Source organism: Otolemur garnettii, unplaced genomic scaffold, assembly GCF_000181295.1.
Source record: "Otolemur garnettii isolate 467f Iridium unplaced genomic scaffold, OtoGar3 scaffold00123, whole genome shotgun sequence".
In the NCBI taxonomy this organism is placed as follows: domain Eukaryota; kingdom Metazoa; phylum Chordata; class Mammalia; order Primates; family Galagidae; genus Otolemur; species Otolemur garnettii.
Genome location: NW_003852518.1, coordinates 1167351 through 1177667, shown reverse-complemented (window position 1 = coordinate 1177667; position 10317 = coordinate 1167351). Strand labels below are relative to the sequence as shown.

The 10317-nt window shown below is 47.6% G+C and overlaps 1 protein-coding gene across 3 annotated transcripts in view; it reads left to right on the top strand.

Annotated features, from left to right (window-relative positions):
- The first annotated feature begins 5429 nt into the window (after window positions 1–5429).
- Window positions 5430–10317, top strand: part of IKZF1 (IKAROS family zinc finger 1) — a 100019-nt gene continuing 95131 nt past the window's right edge. For all 3 annotated transcript variants that reach the window (XM_023517889.1, XM_003797740.3, XM_023517888.1), the window contains exon 1: window positions 5430–5760. The gene's annotated coding sequence lies outside the window, so the exon portion shown is untranslated. The remainder of the gene's footprint in view (window positions 5761–10317) is intronic.

The following is a 10317-nucleotide window of genomic DNA, read 5'->3' as shown; positions in this document are numbered from 1 at the left end:
ACTCTTTCCACTGTGGAGTCTCAGGGTTCAGCACTACTTCCAAATCTGTCCCACTTCCTTTAAAGCCTGGACAGGAAGTATTTATGCCAAATGCACTGCAGAGAGAGAGTTTGATATAACAATACAAAAATAACTAGATGAAATTTCTGTGTATTTTACAGACTGGAAAGCCCATTGACAGACCTTAATCTTTTCTGGACATGCCCATCCTATCCAAACTCTTTACCAAGACTGGTCTTACTTAGATTGACAACTTGGCTTTAAAGAAAATAAAAAATCTAAGGAGACCTGGAGGGAAATGCTTCCCACCAAGTGGAGAAGAGTGCCTTAAAGGAAGCAGTCCTTGGAAAGATCTCATTTTCCTGTTGGGAGACAGAACATGAGCAGGAGATATGGGGACTGACGGGAATGGGGGACATGAGTAAAGGGGATGAGGAGGAGCCATCAGGGTCTGAAAGGTAATTTAAAAAGAAAAGGCAGAGGCATGGCTGAAATAACTGGACAAGTTTCATACCCCAGCCCTTCCACCTAGCCAGGGCTTAGTAGTGTACCACGGACATGCCAGGGGCCCACTGCAGCATCCTGAATGTGCAGTAACTCATTCAGACTTCACACATTCCTAAGGAAGGGATTCTTGCTGTTGTCACACAGTAGTCATCTCATTTTACAGAGGAGGAAACAGGCATGGAGAGGCCTGGTAACTTGCAGAGCTAACAAATACTAACATGTTGGCCCCAGAGTCTTACTTCACAGCCCAGCTACCAATCCAGGGCTAGTCACCCTCTGAGCTTTAGGGTCCTCATTTAAAATGGGTAACGGTGCTGACTTTGCTGCATCATTAGATAGGGAGATGTTACCTGGAAACGTCCATCACAGAACTGGGCTCGACGGGGCTGGTCGTTACAATATTCTATTAGTCTTTGGTTCATTCTGTCATTTGAGAGAGATCTTTCCAGGATACTACCAGGATGTGGGGCAGAAAAGCCACTCTTCTCTCCACCCAGTTCCACAAAACATCCCCAGCCCTAGCAACTACTTAGCACCATCCTTTGTGTTTTATAAGGATTGGGTCTGACTATAAGGTGACACATTTTGCATCAAAATGAAATTATTTGTTGTCTACCTGCTTCACTAAAACGTGAGGCCCTTAAGAGACTAGAGCATATCTTAGGCTTTCTTGTGAGTACTTGTGTCTCAAGCACCACCCTCAGGGGTAAGCTTTCCATAAAGATGTGCTTGCTGGATAAATGAATGAATACCTGCCACTAGAAGTTTTTATACTTCCAGAAATAGTGTTCTGATCCTGTTTTTATCTAATAAAATCAAATGGGGGTGACACACAGCTCTTGTTTTTCTGTATTCTGATCTATATAGGTTAAATGAGTTATCTACTTACCCAACCCATTTTCATAAATTTTTCATCAGAAAACTTTTTTGGGTAAGTCTGTCTTCTCCAAATCACTACCTTTGACTCAGTTTATGTTTGAATCTCTACTAAGCAAATTTGGTTAATAAAAGTTTGCTGTTTTTGAGAATCTAAGCACATTTCTCTTACAAATACCAAAGGGAATAAAGAAGTGGGAAGAATTTTGATGTCAGCTGTGGCACATCCTTGGTTGAAAACCTACAGGCAGAGATGAGAATGGTTGGCAGTGCTAATAAACTTCTGTAGGTTTCAGAACCAGGAGCCAAGACAGGGCCTTGCAGACATCGCAGGAAACAAAGCACCCAGAGATTTGTCCTTCAGGGCTCACCAGGTGCTTCCTGCCCAGGCTGTCTGCCTGCACTGCCGGGAGAGAGCCCTGGCTCTCCATGAGCCCCTCTACCCCTTTCCTGTGTCCTGGTCCTTCTACCTCCAACAGTGGGTGGGAGCCAGTGGTCTGCACATACAGAAAGAGTCAAAACCACAGAGGTAGGCCCCCCAAAGGACATCCAGAACTTTCCTCCAGGCAAGCAACCGTTTGTTTTCAAAACCAGCAGAAGCAGAAGCTGGAAGTCATGAAAATTGGGAAGAAGAAACCAAAGAGGCAGTGTCTTTGTCACAACAGTTTCATCTGTCCTGGGTCTTTCTTCTCCTCTCACTCCTTTTCAGATGGAACTGCAAGAGTTCTCTTAGGTTAACACTATAGAAAAACAATCATCAACTTCTATTTTTTTAACCAAAAAAAGTTTTCCTGTTATTTAAAAATATCTTTGCTATTTCTCAACTACTGGAGGAAAAACTGATGCCTATTTAATTAATGTTTAACCTATTTTTTAAAATTGAAGAAAAATACGGTTAAAATAATAACTACTTCCATACATAATTAATTTCACACAATTCTATCTATACCATTATGAAGTAAGTATGCCCTGCAGATGGGACACTGAGGCTCAGAGTATAACTTGCTGAAAACTCACACAGTAAAAAACAAATCTATTAGCCATATCGACCACATATATCACCTCAATCACCCTTTTACGTCATAAAACTTTCTCTTCTTTGAAAATCCCTTCCAGCCCTTCCTGAATAACAGTGCCTGGTTGACTCCCTTACTATGGTAAGCACTGAATAAGTAGCATTTGATTAATTATATAGGTGTTATTTATTCTTCTGATAATACAATCTTGAGAGAAGAATTGATAATTTAGCAAATATTGCCTGAATAAAGTAAGCTATATTTTATTTAACATTCTAACATTATTAAAAGGGGAATATGTATAATTAATATATAAATGAAACAAAATGACTTTAGACATAAAATGGAAAAAAAAATCTAGTATCACATGCATCGTATGTTTCAGTTTCCCTAACCGTGTTTCCCTCCAGTGGACTTTTATTTATTACTGTTTTTTGGGACTTCAACTTGATTTATGTGACATCTCTGGTCCTACCAAGTCTACCCTATCCACAGAGCCCATCTTCCAAACCGAGTTCCTTCAGCCCTACCTGCTTAGAGTGGGGGGTGGGAGGGTTAATAGTGAATCCCACCTCCCTACAGAGTTCCCCTCCCTACCTATAGAAACATGGCACCATCTTCCATATATGACCGACTTACCCCCAGATAATCCCAGGAGGAAGCTGATATTATTACCATCAACTTACAAATGAGTACACCGAAGCATAGGGAGGTAAAGGCCCTCAGTCACAATCACAAATCCAAACTATCTGGACTCCTAGTCCTATATACTACTGCCTCAATGTTTACACCCCAGAGACCACGTTTGAGTCTGTTTCTTGGGAACAAAGCTCACGCTTAGAGGGACACTGGGGGCTCAAGGCGCTTCTGCTTCTAATACTTCTAATACTGCCCCCTTTACTCCCTCCCAGCCTCGCAGCTTATGTATATTACTTTACTCAAGGTAAGTCCTGACAAAATCTCTTCAGGCTTAGCCACATTCATTCCTTTTACAGATGAGGATGATAAATAAAGCTCAGGAGTTTCCATTACTTGCCCAAGGTCTCAGAGTGGAGGGAGGACTAGGAATTAAACCAGTGGACTTCCTACTAGTCTCACCTCCTCTGGGCTTTAGCAGGGAGTTTACTGGTTCAGGCGGGGCACAGCTGAATGTCTTTCAGCACCGATTGAGTACTATGTAAGTGGTCCTTGAAGAATTCGGCTAGGTGGCTTTTATGGTTCTCGGTGGGCAGAAGGAACTTGGAGGGATGACAGGGGCAGAGCCACTACTGGGAGGCACAGGCCCCGACATGGCAGCCTCCTCAGCCAGGCCACAGCCTTCCCAGGCAGCCCCCGACCACAGTCACAATCAACTGTCCTGAAGTGACATTTCTTGCTTATTCCCATTGCCTGTCTGTTCTCTCCACCTGGAAAGCTTGTGTCTTCATCTGTGCCGGCAAATCCTACCTTTTGGAAGCCACAGAGCCCTTCTTCCCTTTTACTGCAGGAAGTCATTCCCTGAGCACGATGTCTGCCCACCCACAGGCCTGGGTGCTCCGGCCTATTTTGTGCCTTACTGCTGAGTCTAGAGGGGCAGAGGACCCACTCCACTCCTATTGATCCCCTCCCTAGTGCCTGGAAGGGACCCAGGCTACGTTTATTGAATTTATGATTCTCTCCTGACGAAGCTGAACACACTTGCCTGGCTCCTGCTCGAGGGGAGCCCTGCTAATCAGAATGGGGGGTAGAGTGAGAAGGGGCGCGCTGTCAAAGGTGGCATTCCCGTTTTCACCGAGATACACGATGTCTTACACGCGAGGGAGAGTTCTGAGGTGTGAGGAGCTGTGGAGCGGGGCTGCTGGATTGCCTAGCCGTCTCCTCCGCCCGCAGCCGCCCTTCCACACTGAGTGTGCACACAGGCCAAGATGGAAGGCGCCATCCTAACTTCTGCCGTGAGCAGGTGGGAGGGAAGAGAGACAAGAGGTATTCCATTGGTTGCTTGGGAAAATGAATTGCACCTTCCCCTCCCTTGCGGTGGATCAACTTTTCCCACCCCCTCGGTGGGCACTCTAATCCGGGCCGAAGCCCGAACCTGGGAGCCAAGGGACCCCAGTTCCGGGGACTTAAAGCTGCGCGTGCAGCGGGCGTTCCCAGATAGTGGGGGAAAGTGTCTTATGGTGCCCCGAGTCCCCCGAGTTCCCCTCGCAGAGCCAGACATACGGTGCCCTGACCGACCAGCGGCTCCGGGCTCTGGGTGGCGGGCCCGGCGGCGCGCGTCTCCTCCCCCTCGCGGCGGGCCCGCACATGTAGCCCGCGCCGCGCCCCCACGGGTTACGCGCGGGTCCCGCAGCGCCGCGGCCGAGCTGGGCGCCAGGCCCGCGGGCAGAGCACTGGCCGCCGCATCCCGCGCGGGGCCGAGGCGCGATGCTGCGCTGGAACCAGGAAGCGCCCTGGCGATGGGAGGGCCCGGGCGCGCTGAGCGCGGGGGTGGCGGCGGCGCGCCGAGCGGGCCCGGCGAGGGCGAGCGGGCTGCGGCCGGCGGCGGCGCCTGCAGGTATGGCCCGCGTCCGCCGCCGCCCCTGCGACCCTGGGGGGCTGGGCCGGAGCCCCGCGAGGCTGCAAAGTTTGTGCGAGCGACCCCGCTGGCCCGGAGTTGCGGTCCAGACGGGCGCCGCGCGTGTCGGGGACCCGGAGGTGGGGGCAGGGACGGGACGGCGCGCCCCTCTTCTTTCCTCTCCGCTCCCAGCTCCCCGTCCGCAAGCGGCTAGACCGGCGGCGGGGACGTGCGTGCGGAGCCCGGCGGGCTGCGGGGCAAGTGGAGCGGGGAACAGGAAGCGTGTGTCACCCCAAAGTTTACTGAGCGCAGGGCGCGCGCTCGGGCCACCCGCCGCTCGGGGCGGCCGCAGGTGGCGACGCGCTGTCGCGGCGGGGGCCGCCTGCGCTGAGGGGCCAGGTGCGCGGCCCGCGGGCGGCGCTGTGCGCGCGGGGCAGCGGGTCGGCCGGGAGAGCGAAAGCCGGGTCTCCGCCGACGGGGGGCGGGGATGTGGCGGAGAAATGGGGAACAATGCGAGTGAGCAACTTCAGGAAGTCATTGTGAAAGAAAGCTGGGAAGAGCTCCGCGGCCAAGTTAACAGGGCACTCTAACAAGTGCCTGCGCGGCCCGCGCCCAGGGCGGCGACCGCGGAGACAGCCCCTCTCGATCCCCGCGGAGCGCAGCCAAGCCCGGGCGGGACGCTCAGCGGCGGCGGGACGCGCAGCGGCGGCGAGGCGGACGACCCGGGCGGCGAGCCCGGCAGGGCAGAGGGAGCCGCGGCTCCGAGCGAGGTTGCTCTTCGAGCCCGAGGATCAATCTTGGCCCCCAAAGCGCAACGCGCAGATCCACGTGAGTGTTTTCAAATTGAATTTCAATAGGAAAACGTGGGGGTGACTGGTGGATTAAAGAAAAAGAAGAAGAAAGAAAGAATAGGAAAGAAGAAAAGACAAGATGCTAAAATTCGTAATCCCTGGTGTCGCTCAGGTCCGCCTCTCCTTTCCGAGGACAGTGACAACACTGACTTTTGTCAGAGCCTCTGCCACTTGGGTCTGTACTCACAGGTGCAGCACCAGGCCGGCATGGGACACTTCTGAGCAGCCCTGCTGTCACCAGATGTTCTACTCCCAGTCAAATTTAAATTTATGTGAAATAACATAGCGAGATCACAGAAGTCAGTTGTAAAGTCATTTGGGAAGTGCTTTCCCCTTAATTTTTGAGGCGAGAGCTTTCTTCTTACACACTATAAAATGATTTCATTGGGTCTGAATTGACTTCTGCAAAATAGGAATTATCCTGGTTTTTAAAAGTTGGTACTTTTGCTGACTGCAAGTTTGGCTCTCAGGCACGCAGGACGCTTTCTCAGGAAAACCGCAGTAATATTAAGAGATGAGGTTACTTTGGATTATGTTTGAAATGTATTTTAAAAAATTGTCAAGCATCGCTGGCGATTCCTAAGGAAGCTTTTGAAGGTGTGATTGTTTTTCCTTCTAGTTTGCAGACACAGTACATGGCGTCTAATGAGTGGAAACCGTGCTGATTCTTTAGGGTCTGAACAGGCACCGCTTTGGAATGTAGTTACCATTCTCTTTTGCGGCTGGAGCCCACCTAGCATGAATTTCAGTGCCCTGTGCTGTGGTTAGGGTACGCACCCCTAATTCCCTACCTTGCTACAGACAGCATTATTTCAGCTTTGAGGTTCCTTGTTTAAAACTTGCAGAGACAAAATGGTGTTGAAGAAATATCTCCTTCCTAGTTACATCAACTAGTGGTAAAAGAGGAGAATTTTTATGGAAGTTGAAAATACTATGTATGTTATTTACACTTTCACAGAAGTCCAAATGCTTTTGGTTTACTTTGGTTATGTGTTGGGGAGGAGAGAGAGAGCTGCTGGAAAATGTCTGTAGCCTTCTTGTATTTTGTTTCTTTGTTTGAAGATATTTGTTGGATGTGGTTCATTGGACTCATCTCTTTTCTACATGTTTTCGTTTTCTTTTTTTTTAAGTAAAAATTTCAGTAAAATTTCGGTATTATTTATATTCGATTGTGTCAGAATTGTTTCAGCAACAAATCGGGTTATTTGGTCTGTGGCTGAAAATTTAAACAGGAACAAATATATTCGTGACAGGAAGATTCACCTTCTTACATTGGCATCTTGTAATAAGCAGAACATGTTAAAGAAATAACTTGTAAACGTACATAAAAGTAGAAATGTCACATTTATAAAACTGCACCATTCTGGTTTGCTAGAATGTATCCCATACACAATTTTCTCAAGAATACATGTGTGCCATTTTTTACGTGGAAAAAAATTGTGCTTCCCGATCAGACGCTCCACCAAAGCTGGTGACCAAAACATTTTATTGAGTTAAATGGTCAGGTTTTCTTCCTCTTTGCTTCATGGTGAGAGTTGAAGGAAGAAATTTAAAAACTGGACAGTGTGTTTGTTTCATTCATCAGTGTTCTGATTAGACTGTTACATCTTGGAAAGAGACACATCCCTTAAAATTCAGGAACATGGGAGCAGTAATAGCCCAGCATCATGGTCTATATAAGACCCCAGGGCCGCAAGTAAGTGAAGATGGGTTAGGTTTGGCTCTTTGAAGAGCTTGTACAGGGTCTCCTGAAGAGATCAACCATAGGTGTGTTTGTAGTCATTTCCCTTGTTGAAAAATTAACATCACAATGAACGTATTGGCCAACAGGTATAAAGCCTAGCCGAGCTTCAGGCACTGTTGTCTCTCTTCTTGACTAGAGGCTTTGAGTTTGAGAATAGTGGCTGTTTGCTTTGGAGACTTTTTTATATTAATTTGGATTTGTGTGTTTCATGTTTGGTTAGTATGGTAGAATGTTGTCAATATGAATGTCAAAACTTTTGAAATTTGAGAGTCCTCTCTCTTTCTCTGTTTCTATATACACACACACACACACACTCATCTCTTAAGATTGTGAGTCATTAATAAATAAAAAAAATAAAGAAATCCCACACAGATGTGCACCACACACACACAGCATGGAGCGAGAGGGGCATGGGACTGTGTTGGACAGAGTTTTAACGTCAAAGAGACCTGACCTGAGTAATAAAGCCCCCCCCCCTTTTTAAACTTTTTGCTAAAACAAAATGGATTTCTTATTTGTAAGAGTGAGTTTAGAGATAAATGATGTTAGTATTTGGGGTGTTTTCTAATTTTGTGTATTCATGTAATGTTAACTGCAGTTAATAAAGAATTCATCAAGGATGGCACCATTTTGTGGAATTTTTTCCTCCTTTAATCTTTGGAATTATGAAATAATTTCGCTATGAAATAAGTATTGCTTCTTGTTGTCGTATCCTAAGGGAGATTTATGTAAGTGAGTCCAGCTCACAGAAAGTCAACCAGGATCCTTTCAGGTTCTCTAGAAACCCTTGTCTTCTGACACCTCTGTTCCTAAGACTGACAAGCATTTGGGGGCCTTGTGACTCCTGCTTTTAATGTCGAGAGTTGCTGCAGCGCCTGCCCTGACAGTGAACTTTGCTCTCTTATATTTATAGAGACTTCGGGGCTATTTATTTCATATAATCATTCCATTTCTTGGGAGATAATACCAGATATAAAAGCAACAAGTTCTCCATCCTTTAAGAGGAGAACATGAATTCATTTCACATCTTGACACATTGTTTTATTTTGCTCCAGAGGGCATCTGGCTCTCTCTCTTTCTCTCTTACACACACACACACACACACACACACTCTTAAAATTCAGTTAAGCAGTGAAGTAGGAATGGGGTTTGTCTGGGACATAGGCACCCAAAACCCAACGATAGCAACAGCAACCAAACAGTTTTTACTGTGCTGCTGTTCCCTCACTCACACTGGCGTCTTCCTATGGACCATGGCTTCATCCTATTTCTTTGCATTTTAATAAGTGGCTTCATACCCCAGGTTACTTTTCCGTATTTCCTGAAATACAGACTTCTATCCTTAGATTTTCAGTGCCATTGCTTTAAGAGTTTTTGCTTGATACCGTTTTTAAATGTTTGATGATACTGTAACACATATTTTGAAGGTATTCTGAAACACTGAGGGTGAAGTGCTTCATGTGACAGGTGAATTGTAACAGCAAACAAAAGGCTTGTGAAAGTTCTAAGGGAAGAGGTGAGTGCCTGGCTCTGCTTGGCTGTGTCCCTGTAGTTACTGCAGAGGAGCCCTGACAGAAGAGCAACTGAGGCCTACACAGGCCACTGCCAGACTGTGTCCGTGACATTGTTCCATCTCATGTTTGACTGTGATTAACAGGTAGAGAGATGCCAGAGGTGTCTTCAGCCAGCCACTGGCGATGAACTGTTAAAAATGGTAAAAACCCCAAGTCACAGGTGCAGGGGCCACTTGTGTCCCCCGTTGTAGGCTTTTTGCCCTATTTCTTTTCTGCCATGGCCATTTCTGCCTTTGGGGAACTCACAATTCCTGTTGACTAAAAGAGCACCCTTTCCACCACAAGCCTGACAAATCAGACGTCCACATAATTTCTGAACTCGCTTTGGTTAGGACAGGAAGAGCAGGCTCCCTTCCTGTCTGTGTTTTCCTGAGAGAAAACCATCTTCCCTCCTTTTTTGCATATTTGGCAAGTGGTTCCACTTGCTCTGAGCCCCAGTGAAGTGTGAAGGTAGAGGAGGAACCTCTCGGGAGGAGGAGGAGAAGGACACGGAGCCCCTGGGTCCTCGCAGTCTGGATTTGTGTGGGACAGGCAGCTCTCGCTTGGCCTGGGGGCCAGAGGTGGTTGGTGAGTGCCACGCGGGGTCTTCCCTGTGCTTGCATGGATTGGCCTGGAGTAGCCAGCATGGGTCCCTCCCTGTCCCCTGCTGGGCTCTCTGCAGGGGCGGCCTGGGTCCGGAGCCTCCCACTCACCTGCGCAGGCTGCCTGTCTGGGTGATGGAGCACATCATTATGCTCCATCTGCATGCTCTGCTTTCGGGCTGGCCCCGTGCTCCTCTCCTTATAGGTCATGGCGCAGGGCCACGGCTTAATGAATGGCTGAAAATGGGCCCTAATTAGTGGAAAAGTGCTTTCTTCATACTTTCTCACTCGAGTGTGCAAAGATTCATTTTTCTGCAGCAATCAGCTCACTGCTGAAGGAAGTCTGGCTCTCTTCCCGCCATTTTACCCCAGAAGTGAACAGTATTGGGTAGGAGGTTAGGTGTGGTGAGGACAGCATTGCTATGGGGAGAAGGGCCCCGCGTGGGCTTGGGTATCTTCTCTCCCTTTCTTCCCTTTCTTTCTCTTTTTCTCCCTTCCTTTTTCTCCTCTCTTTCTTTCTATCATCAATGAGGCCTTTGCACTGGCTATTGAAACAACAAAATGTTTTTGAATGGCCTTACACATATTAAAGTAGATTGTTATGCTCCATTTTTCAGATCACACTCTAAAATCTA